Here is a 12483-nt window from a genome sequence, read left to right as displayed (position 1 = left end):
ATGGAGCATTGTAATATGAAGCCGTTACACTTATTTCGATCACCTGAGAATCTTTCAGGAGGAGGATGTCGGACGTCCGAAAACACGGGCTGGACTGCTGGAACCGGATCAGGAACGGGGGCTGGAACTGGAGGCTGAGGAAGAGACTGTTGAAGGAGAGTGGTGAGATCTGCTAGACGTTGATTAGTTTCGGCATGGAGAGTGTGAAGTTGCCTTAATGCGGTCTCATGGGTTTGAATTATGGATTGTTGTTCTGACAGTGTTCTCCTGATAGCGTCCGCTGGGCTGATTTGTTGGCCTGAGTGTTCTGTCATGATGGGTGCGTTTTGTCAAGCCCACATGCAGAACACCACACAGGAGAGCAATGTGAAATAAAGATAAATTTATTGAAAAACACTGCTGGCAGGAATAGTTGGCTCGGGTCGGGTCCAGGGAGAGAGGCTGGTTCAGGGAATCAAACAGTTCATTGATCGGCAGGTTAGAGAAGTGGGAGGGTAACTGCAGCGTCCGGGGGTTTGTTCTCAGAGGTTCCAGGTGGTCGTCTTGTCTGACCGCGGGGATCCAGGAGGCAACGGGAGTACGTCGGAGGGCGGACAGGTAGGCTCAGGATCAGCGGACGAAGAGGAGCCAGGAGGAAAACACCGTGACTGGCTAACACTCAGGCGCCGAAGGACTGGCAGTCAGCTCCTCTTGAACCTCACACTGATGAGCCAAACCCGCATCAGGTGTGGGATGACGTCATCCACGCCCTCCGACGGATGGTAAAGGCGCCATCTAGTGGTGGAGGAAAAAGAGTGCAGGAACAAAACTCCACAAAGGAGCTAAAAGACCCCGGAACATGACAATATCGATGAACAAGATCCAAACATTTTGTCACATGGGTAAAAAAGTATCATCTTTAAAGCTAAAAGCACCAAAAATGCAGCTTTTTTTAACCTACTCAACAATAAACTACCATGACAAGCAACCAGTTTGCTCATTATTTAGAGTTTGACTGAAAATAAAAACAGGATATTTGTTACTCTTCATTTGAAAACACTTTCAGTATTTAGTCAAGTTTTAATACAATTAAAAGCAGATTTGGATGCACGTAGGTGGACTTTAGAGTACAAGTCCATGAGTAAGTGTGGTCCTAGTAACCATGACAACCACAAAGCTTAGAAAAGATGATCAATTGTACATTTTTGTCACAATCTTGTAAGAAGATTTTACTTTAAAAGTAGGTAGTTTTGTCCTAGATTTTTCAAATTTATTCTAGAATTGTGGTCGTGGATGGGGCCAAACAAAATCAGTCCAAGGGCCACAAATGGCCCTCCGTCCCTACTTTGAACACCCTTAATCAAATGGCTTACACACCTTTTTATTACGGCATTTCTCTCTGTTTACTGACCCAAAAAAATGTCTGATCTTGATGAAAACAGATGAACAGAAAACAGATGGAAAATAAATCTGCACACCTATCGAAAAGAAATTACTTGTAAATGTTTTCTTATCACTTACAAAATATTTATTATTATTTCATTGCATATTATTTTGTATTTGTGTAAACTGAAAAAAAATACAATTACATAGCTCCTTTAGGATTTTTTTCTCTCCAACTTTACAGTTAAATGGCACAAATATTTTGACTACGTCTATTTTTTATTCAATCTATTTTAAGTAGGAATAAAAATGGAGGTGTTGTAATTTAGTCCTAAATTTATTAAAAAAAAATCTTTAAAGGTACTTTTGTAGTTTAAATTATGCATATTACTTGAACATTTGAGCACACTGTCCAAATGTAGTAAAGAATTAACTCAACTTTACACAACTTTCCATCTATTGGTTCCAATAAGTCATAATTTTACCAAATTTTAGCCAAAAGTTTTCAGATTTGTGCTCTGAAGAAGTGTTTATTTGTCGTGCTTTAACTTTGATAGTCTTTTTTTGTTCGTGATAGAGGGAACAAGTGAGTAAATTTAGTAATAGATAAAAAGAATAAAGATATTTTTCTGATAAAAACAAACATTCAAATCTTCATCCTCACCATGAAACCCGTTGCAGTGGAGGCTTAGGGTTTTGTTTATCCCCCCTGAGGTGCTTTTATGCTTCTGCCCTCCAAGAAATTTTTATCAGTCTAAATGGGCAAAGTTTTGTATTTTCTTTCAGCTAATGTTCCAGGAGTCTTCCTGATGGATTTGTTTCGTTCTGGGTGACCCAGCAGAGACCCTCAGATGCAAACAGCTTAGCTAACAAAGAAAAGAGAAAACACCTCTCACAAGTAAAAGCTTTCGGACGACTTATCCAGCTATTAAAATATATTAATATGGATAAAAGCTCTCCTGCTCCAAATCCCCCATATTGTAGATTACTGTGGGGATTTAAACTTAAAATCAAAATGAAGGAGGAATTTACAGGATGCAGAAAATATTTTGATAAATGTAACACTCTTCTAACAAAAGATTTTCAACATAAAATACATCAAAATAAATAATTCAGATGAATCTCACACAAAATAAACTTTATAGTTGTTGTCAAAACAATCAGAATAAAATAATGTTTTTAACATATTTCTTAAAACTGTCACTATGTTGTGACAGTTTGTTATGAGACAGTTAATCTGTGAAAAGATCGATGTCCTCCACCTCTTCCCTGAGGTATTATTGTCGTCTGGAGAAATGCACCAAAAGCAACCAATCAGAGCCAGGAGGCGGGTCTTAGTGCTGCCAATCAACCTTACATACTCGCTGTTAAATGTGATTGTGTCAGCGAAACGACTTAAACTGTTTATTTGCGGACATTGGTCTACATGCTAATAGGACCTAGCATTTATGATAGGTTATGCTGGCAGCTAGAGCAATGACAGACATCCTGGCCCTGATTGGTTGTTTCTAACCAAGCAGTGCTTTTCTGCAGATGGCAGTAGAACCACAGGGATAAGGAAGAGGAGCTAAAGTTGTCATTTGCAGCTTCACCTGCAATAGCACCTTATAAAAGCCTTAAATTCAAGTATCTAAAATTAAGGCCTTTAAATTGCCTTAAATCCAGGTTAAAAAAAATGTAGTTTGGCCTTAAATACGATAATCACAGGTATTACATTTTTGCCAGAATTGTGTAATCATGCGTAATCTATGTTTTTTTCCCTCACATGCCTTTTCTGTCAGGCATAAGTTTGAGTCGTACGCAGACATCTGTATTATGTACTGATGACTAGCTGAAACATTACCCTCGCTAGCTAGTTAGCATCTATATTATTGCTGAAAAAGAAATATAACAAAGTCAGTTTTCCCGACTTTATTCTATTAACCTTTTCCAGTTCTGGGTGACTTTTGCAATCTCTTTTTCTTGATCTACTAAGAAAACTGTTGCATTCTTAATTTCCTATCAACCAAAACTAATTTGAAATTGTCTTGACATGGGAAAGAATTCAATTTCTTGCTTCTGCCACTGCTTTAAAAGCGTCACTGAAGGTTTTTCAGGTGCCATTCAAGGCTGTATAGAAAGATAAAGCCAAATTAATTGCCTTTATCAGATTGAATAGCTGCAATATATAAAATCTTCCTGAAGACGAAGTGATTATTCATCACCTGCAGGGATTTCTGGAAGCCATAATTTAACGGTTTGCGATCTGAAGGTTGGATTTCCTCCCAAACTGAAGGAAACGTTGAGTTTTATCTCAGTTTTGTGCAAAATCAGAGTAAAGTTACATACAGATCTGCGGCTCAGGTTGCATTATGATTTATTCAAGTCACAGCAGCAGTGATTCACAGTACGCACTGATGGGAAAAAAAATACAAAACATGTTTTTCAGTTGCATGAGTCACATGTCAGGCGGAGCTGATAAGACACCCTGTTTACATCTGTTCTCTTGTGCGTTTTGTGAGCGTTCGAATGCAATTCAAGTTTACAGAGGTGCACGTTAAAAAGGCAACACTTAAAACATCAAAACTGTACATAATCTTTTTTTTCTGAGACACTTTCATACAGAATACGGTTTCTTTTTATATCACAGTGCAACACCATTAAGGCAAAGATTTAAAAAAGCAGCAGGTCAAACACACAGAGAAAACCTACATTAATTATACTCCTCCCTTTCACACAAACACACTGAAAAATAGACTTACTTATAACCACATGCTTAAAGTGCCAGTATGAATAACTCAAATGTGCAAATTTACACAAATACTTACACAAACTTACAAGAGCGTAGATGAGAAACAAGCAGATTTTTTCTTTACCCTGTATAAAGCTGTGAATGGTGCCATCAAATATTTCAGATTATGTTTTTAGCTCAACATTGTCCAATGTTGAATTTTCTTTGACAACTTTTAACTTAATGACATTACTTTTTTGCCTGAGGGTTTGAAGTAAACAATTCTTATTTGGTACTGAAAGTTTGCTATAAAAGAAAATAGTTTTATAATAAAGTTTAGCTGATTTGTGCTGGAAAGAGACCAATATTGTTCTTGAAATTTGTGCTGTGATGAAATCAAAGCAGTGGGTACACTTCTGCTAACCTGCTAATGTGCTAACTAGCGCATTGCAATTAGCACAATCACATTATAATTAGCTCTGATATTAATAGCAGAGCTAATGTTTCGTTTAGCGACTTTGCTAAACTTGCAAACATTTAGCACACCTAGCTTCCTTTAACTGAATTAAGTTTTAAAACACTAATTTATTTGGCTGTTTTGTAAACTTTCAGTTCAATAAAGGTGACCAAAAATGAAAAAAAAAAAAGCGAGTACAGGAGAGGGCGTGATTGGTCGACGATGAAGGGACGCTATTGGCTTACAATATGTCATGTGACAATCCGTGATTGGTCGACTCAGTGATAAAACGCTAAATATAGCATTGAGTAATTCTGCAGTATTTTATTGTTTTTAGCTTTAGCGCTTCAGAATTAGCTTCCATGTTGGTTTAGCTCTAAGATGAACTTCATGAATAATGTTGTAGAGTTTAAATTTATTCAAATACATCAGCAGCAAGACTTCATCACACAGATTCACCCCTTTGGTAAACAGAATTACAATCCTCTTTCTTTCTTTAGCCTCTTCATTGACATATACATTAATGTTATCATTGAATAAAAATGTCTTTGACAGCTATGTACAGTAATGCTATGATAACCTTATGAAGCAATAGGCCTCCTTTTATGGCAATGTCATGGTTGCCTCAGTAAACAATGGTATGATTACCTTTTAAGGCATTATTTTTATCCTTGATTACATCATAAGGCAAAGTTATGGTTACCTCAGAAATCAATGGTGTGATTAATTTAAAGAGAAAAACTCACCTTATAAGACAAAGTTGTGATTGCAGGATTACCTTATAAGGGTAAGTTATAATTATAATGTAATGATTGCTTTATAATGCAATACTGTGGTTGCCTTATAAGGTATGATCACCTTATAAGTAAATGTTATGATTACAGTTAAGAGTAATGTCATATCACCTTATGTGGCGATGCTATAAAGTCCTACCCCAATGGTTCCATGTTCAAAAACCAATGGAGACATAAAGTAATCTCAGTTGTAACAAAGTTAGTCTCTTATCTCATTCTTAGCTGTCTAATGTGCTTTAAAAACATCATATGCTGAAGCATTTTCAATCTGTGCTGTTGCAAAACTGACATTTCAGGCTCTTCATCTTTTTAGATTCACAACATTGTGGGCTGCAGACAAATCCTCTGTGTTAGCCAACTGTCTAATCAACCCCTCTTATCCTGCAGACCTGCAGCTTTGCTCTGCACACTGAGTACAGATGAACTACCTGGAGCGTCTCACAGAAAGCTAATACACCAGAGAGCCTGTGAGCAGCAGAAGATCTCCTTAAAGGTCTTCCTCATCTCCTGGCTGCGGAAAGCGTAGATGATGGGGTCGATGACGGAGTTGCACATGATGAGGATCAGGTACATGTTGAAGTGCGACATGAAGCAGGTGCAGTAGGGGTTCCTGGGGCAGGTGATCATCAGGATGAGGTGCAGAAAGAAGGGCGCCCAGCACACCACAAACACCCCCAGCAAGATGGTGAGGGTGATGGCGCCCTTCATGTTGGCGCGCTGCTGGATGGGCGCGTTGCCCGGCAGGGCGGCGATGCGCTTCATGTGCTGGCGCGCCAGCAGGAACATGTGAACGTAGAGCGACGCCATGAGGACCAGCATGGTGAAGAACATGGTGATAAGGCAGATGAGCACCATGGTGAGTAGATGATGAACAGGATGCCAGAGACGGTGCAGCACGTCCAGATGCCGGCGATGACCAGCAACGCCCGCCGGATGGTGACGATGTTGTGGTACCGCAGGGCGTAGAAGATGGTGATGTAGCGGTCGATGGTGATGGTGAGCAAGCTGCAGATGGAGGCGAGCAGAGAGCTGCAGATCATGGAGTCGAACACGTAGTCCATGCTTTTGATGAACGTGACGGGGATGGTGAGGCTGCCGCCGTTGATCAGCGCTATGACGATCGTCTCCGAGGCGTTGGAGACGCTGACCAGCATGTCAGCGACCGCCAGGCTACAGATGAAGAAGTACATCGGGGAATGGAGGTTCTTGTTCTTGATGATGGCGGCGACCACCAGGATGTTCTCCAGCAGGCTGATGATGCCCAAAGTGAGGAAGACCTCGGTGGAAATCAGCAGCTGCTCGTAGCAGCCAGCAGAGGAATCCTTCTCCTCTCCGGAAACGTCTTTCTCTGGCAGAGTTCCCAGGCACAGGGTCCGGTTCAGGTAGCATGGGATCAAGCCTTGCTGAGCCGTGGAGTTCATCTTTACTTCTTCTCTTTGTTACAGCAAGTCCTGAATGGGTTAAGATTTTGATAAGTGTAACCTTTATTTATAACTGATTCTATGATTCTGTTTGGTAAATTTCTGTTGTCCATGTTCTTAGCCCATGATGTATCCTGGCAGCTTCATGCGCATAAAAACTCTGTCCATGAAGAAGCTGAGGAGGAAACTGACGAAGCCGATGAAAAGCAGCAGGAAATGATTCAGTTTGGGAATGTTTGGAGCATTGGAATGGTCCGGGATTATCTCAGCTGTTTCTTTTTCCCATTTTCATCTTTCAGCTCCTCCTCAAGCACCAAAAACAATCCTGTTGCTCTGGTTTCAGTGAAACGATGTGAGGAAGAAAAGTGGAGGAGAAACGGTGAAAGGGTGAAAAATAATCAGCCGGATCCAGAGCAGCAGAGCGCAGCGGCTGGCTGTGTGACCGATCATCACTTCTCAGCCACTGTGGTCTTATCCTGGTCTCACTTTCTCTCCCTCTACTTATGTACCACACACACACACAAACACACACACACACACCCTCAGCCCATCCCACCCTCACAGATAAAGTGGGAGGTGTAGGAGGAGCAAAGTTTAGGCTGACGCATTACTCAAGGTTTTGTCATTGAAACGAATTTGTTGCAATGTTTGAAACTTTTCCGGACTGAAGAGAGTAAAACTATTATTTTATTTAATTTGGTTTATGAATGTATAAATAATAATCATTCAGCTGCTGGATGATTATTATAGAAGAAGCTTGTTCTTATTTTCAATTAGTGATGTGCAGAAACCAACACTGCTTTTAATTACTATATCACTTATTATACTTATTATAAAATCGGTTCTAACAGGAGGAATAAACTTGGGTTATGTTCTCTGAATACATCTGAATTATTAATTTAATCTTAGCAAAAAATAGACACTAACATGCATTACTGTATGGCCAATGCAAATTACTTGGCACTCTTGAAATACGACAATACTAACTTACAAGCAGTGATGGCATAGTTACTTTGAAGAAGTAACTTTAATCGGATTACTGATTACTCCTTGAAAAAGTAACTTAGTTAGATTACTGACTACTTGATTTGGAAAGTAACTAAGTTACATTACAATTAACTTTTTCAGTTACTTTCAGCAGCTGCTAACAACAACGCTCTGCCTCCTGTGAAAATTACATTGATCTTTGCCAAAACTTAATTGTAAGCTATTTTATAATGGTAACATCAACAATGTGTCTCCACTTATAAGGTTGAACTGAAGAGGAGATTTTTTTAATGGTTACAACAGTACAAACAAAAAAAAGTAATTTGTTTTCCACTGTTGTCTGGAAAACTCTAAGAAGGATTTTAAAGCCCCCTTATCTCCCCCCAGCCTCCAGGTTCTGCGTTACGGCCCTGCGTTTGGTGTCAAAGCGCAGCGAACAGAGCTCCTCCTGCAGCTGCACAACTCACATGGCTGCACAGATTTCTGACACTTATCTTAATATTAATAATTATAATGGCGTTAAGTTGCCATTATAATTATTGGCAACTACGGACACGTTTATTCGTGGCTGTTTTCACATTTATTGCGCTGTTCAAATTAGTCTCGATGTTTGCAGTTTTCTGGAGCGCAAAGCGAAGCTCGATGTCATTCAGAGGTAATATATGAACTTGACATTAACAAAGACACAGCGGGGCGGATCATCCGGGAAATGATGGACAGGGAGAGCCTGACTAAAACTACCTTAATGACGGACAAATTCTGGGATTTATTATGAGTCTCTGCTTATTTCCAAGCCCAAATGAGTAACTTCACGTTCAAAAACGAACCCAAAAAGGCTCAACCCGCCACTCATTAAATTTGCAAGCAACTTAAAAAAAGAAAATCCCAAAGCCGCTTATAATAATCAAACTTGGCAACAGAAACTCAGAATAGTTCCAGTTTTTCCACCAACAAAATGCGCGTCTCCCTCCATTGTTTACATTTCTGTCGCATAGAGACGTCGGTCACTCGACAAGACGCGTAGAGGAAGTACGATTAAATAACAAAAGAAAATAGTAACGCAAAATGATTTCGATAAGTAACTGTAGTCTGACTACTGGATATGAAATAGCAACGCGTTAGATTACTCATCACAAAATCAACCTTATTCAGGTTTAAAGAGCTAATTAGAACTACGTCCTTCTTTGTGGGGAAGCACTTCGTCTTCCACTTGTTACACTGGGAACAATTCACAAATTAAGCGTTTGTGAGTGGTTTCCACAACCTGACACATCAGAGACTAATTTTGGTGGAAACAATTAGCTAGCCAGGTCTTCTTGTCCCACATTAGTGTCTGACCCCACATATGCTTTGTTGGAGGAAGAATCAAGAACTGAGATCAACACAAATTCCTTTTCTTTATTTTATTCTATATTCTGAAAATCTCAACAACTATAATTTCTCCAGGCAGCCATTTTGTCTGGAGAACAGCAGTAAAAACTGACTCTTGTCAAACTGAGTTACCTGAAAGGTAACAACAGGATCACAGGTTACTCCTTTTACTGAGCTCCTTTACAAGATTAAATAAAAAATATGAACTATTGATCATTTTGGAGCTTTATTTCCCGACAGCTATCCTCTCCTGACTGCGATTGTTGTGACAGCTAGCTCAAAGCGGATGAACTCCATCAGATCTCATTATGTTTACTGCTGTTTGTATTGAAGATCTGCTCTACAGAGAGCTGTGTTATGAGTGTGTGTGTTTTAAAAACAGTAAAGAAATCTGTTGAATGTTCTCAAGGTATATAGATTGGAGGAGCAATTAGAAAACTGTCAGACTGCTGTGAAAAAGCAACAGGTTTCCTGGAAAGACAAGGCTTTTACTAACAACCTGCCGGATCGCGCCAGCCTTTAATGCTCGGAAAATGTCAGCCTTTGTGCAATACAGAATTAAACCACCTTAAAAAGCTCCAGAGAAAATGAGGTTTTTGGAGGAAGTCATGCCAACAGGTTTCAATAATAAAATCTACCAAATAGTTTCAAAAAATCTAAATTGAAGCCTTGAAGCCCAATAACTTTAAATTGATAATCAAATGTCTAAGTTAACATTAAAAATCTTCAATATGATGCTATATTTTACTGTAGTCATATTAATAAAATAAACATTTTGAGATATGTTTTTATTATTATTACTTCATGTAATCAGCGCAATTTTCTAGTTCTGAATAAAAATAAAATATACTCATTGCTTTTCTAACCACAACCGTCTCTCTCCAACTTAATATAATTTTATTTTATTTTTTAAAAACTTGTTTTTTTACATCTTCACTGAACAATGATGCACACTGATGACATGTCAGCTTGTTTTTCATCTTCTGGGCATCTCATTTATTTTCTGCCTAAATCAGATCTCTGTGATTCACCACATGTTCCCTAATATATTTAGCTCCCAAAAAATGTGCCTGTTTCTGTGTTACTCATTTTACACAAGGGAACAAATAATAAACTGGATGTTTTTTTTTCTTTGAATTTAGAAAAATGTCTCGAGTTTATCTTACCTGCTTAAAATACCTGAAAGTTTTTGTTTATCTTGATGCAAATAAATAGGAAACTGATTGTTTGGTCACAAAAATACAAAACCAAATAGCAAAATATTGCTTTAAGATTGTTGATTATATTTCAAAAAGTAAAAAAAAAGAAAGGAAATGAGGGAACAGATGCCCATAAATGTACTTCGAAATCCAACATGGCCGTCTTACACATAAAGACTAGTAAATGCTTTTTTCTTCTAGTTCTTTTCAAATTAAACTTGTAATACATAATATCTCATAACCTCTACTTGCATAATGCTTGTGTGCGCAAAATGCAAGAGAGAAACAATATTAGCAATGCTGCTAATCGTAGCTGGCAACAATGAAACAATTAAAGTCGTTTTCTATGTGTAGAAAACTATACATAGTTCCTACAAGTCTAAATGGCGCCATCTTGGTAGGCAAGGTCAGTGGAAAGTATAGATGAACCATGGCCTCAAGACCAACAAAAAGAAGGTTTATGGGGACTCTTAACCAATGTGCAAGAAAAAGACATATCAACAAAATGGCTGCTGTTGGTATCGACCCGCATGAGGCAGAGAATGGAAACATGTCAGACGATGTGGACAATCTGCCTCTGATCTCCTGCTATGACATAGTTCACTATATAATGAACACGAAGAGTGTTTATACCATGGAGGAGCTTCACATAAATCCATGGATGCAAACGATCAGCATTTAAACGGATTTATAAAGGATGTAACAACAAGGTTCTGGTGACTGGCAGAGTACATGTAGTAACAAACAGACTACATGTCCGTCTTAGCTAGCAGATAAAAGCTACATTAGCTAAGCTAATTTTGCTACTAAGTACAAATATCACTGATAATTATCTCAGTATTACACAGAGGTGGGTAGAGAACTCACATACTGTAATTAAGTAATAGTTGTAACGTACTTATATTGTTCATAAGTTAATAAGAATGAGCCGAGAGCTAGCTCTAAGCTTGTGGCTTATTTATTGTTGCCATAGCAACTGCCATGACAGTTAATTATGGTACCTACCAAGGTGGCTGTGAACTACAAAGTTCCCAGATCTATGTATTTAAATATAAGTATTTGGAAAATTTATTTGCAAATAGCTGGAGATTATAAAATATCTCCATGGATTCGGTTAGCTGGGTGTCGTTCAAAAATATCAGTCTAGATAAAAAATACCACCATTGTGTTTAAATTCCTCTTTGATGACTCTTGTTTGCAGATTTATTTAGAGCAGGATGTCATTTGCATAGCAGAGGAACCGAAGGTTGAAATGGCAAAAGATCAATCAATCAATCAATCAAATTTTATTTGTATAGCACATTTCAGCAGCAAGGCATTTCAAAGTGCTTTACATCATTACAAACACAGAAACACAATGCAACATAGAATCAACAATCAAAACAACATTAAGTCAAGTTCCATCAATAAATTTGTAATTGATTACATTTCAAATACAATCCTAAACAGGTGGGTTTTTAGTTGAGATTTAAAAGAAGTCAGTGTTTCAGCTGTTTTACAGTTTTCTGGAAGTTTGTTCCAAATTTGTGGTGCATAGATGCTGAAAGCTGCTTCTCCTCGTTTGGTTCTGGGGATGCAGAGCAGAACCAGAACCGGAACCTGAGAGGTTCTGGAAGGTTGATACAACAACAGCAGATCTTTAATGTATTGTGGTGCTAAGCCGTTCAGTGATTTGTAAACTAACAACAGTATTTTAAAGTCTATTCTTTGAGCTACAGGGAGCCAGTGGAGGGACTTTAAAACTGGTGTTATGTGCTCTATCTTCCTGGTTTTAGTGAGAACGCCAGCAGCAGCATTCTGGATCAGCTGCAGCTGTTTGATTGATTTGTTGGACAGACCTGTGAAGACGCTGTTGCAATAATCAATACGACTGAAGATGAACGCATGGATGAGTTTCTCTAGATCTGGCTGAGACATTAGTCCTTTAATCCTGGAAATGTTCTTCAGGTGATAGAAGGCCGACTTTGTGACTGTCTTTATGTGGCTCTGGAGGTTCAGGTCAGAGTCCATCACTACTCCCAGGTTTCGGGCTGATCGCTGGTTTTTAGTTGTAATAACTGAAGCTGTGCATTGACTCTAAACCAGTGGTTCTTAACCTGTGTTTGATCGAACCCCAGGGGTTCGATGAGTCGGTCTCAGGGGCTCGGCGGAGCCTCTGCTGCGGAGGTAAAGACACACTTGT

The 12483-nt window shown here is 38.8% G+C and overlaps 1 protein-coding gene, 1 long non-coding RNA gene and 1 pseudogene across 3 annotated transcripts in view; 1 reads left to right on the top strand and 2 right to left on the bottom strand.

Moving 5' to 3' along the window:
* Positions 1–12483, top strand: part of drosha (drosha ribonuclease III) — a 533117-nt gene that overhangs the window by 362194 nt on the left and 158440 nt on the right. The gene's annotated exons all lie outside the window — the stretch shown is intronic.
* The window catches only part of LOC116711484 (uncharacterized), an 87281-nt gene that overhangs the window by 62105 nt on the left and 12693 nt on the right, over positions 1–12483 (bottom strand). The gene's annotated exons all lie outside the window — the stretch shown is intronic.
* Positions 5713–6813, bottom strand: LOC116711467 (melanocortin receptor 4-like; annotated as a pseudogene).

The sequence above is a fragment of the Xiphophorus hellerii genome, chromosome 21 (assembly GCF_003331165.1).
Source record: "Xiphophorus hellerii strain 12219 chromosome 21, Xiphophorus_hellerii-4.1, whole genome shotgun sequence".
NCBI classification, from domain to species: domain Eukaryota; kingdom Metazoa; phylum Chordata; class Actinopteri; order Cyprinodontiformes; family Poeciliidae; genus Xiphophorus; species Xiphophorus hellerii.
This window is presented reverse-complemented; position numbering and strand designations above follow the sequence as displayed.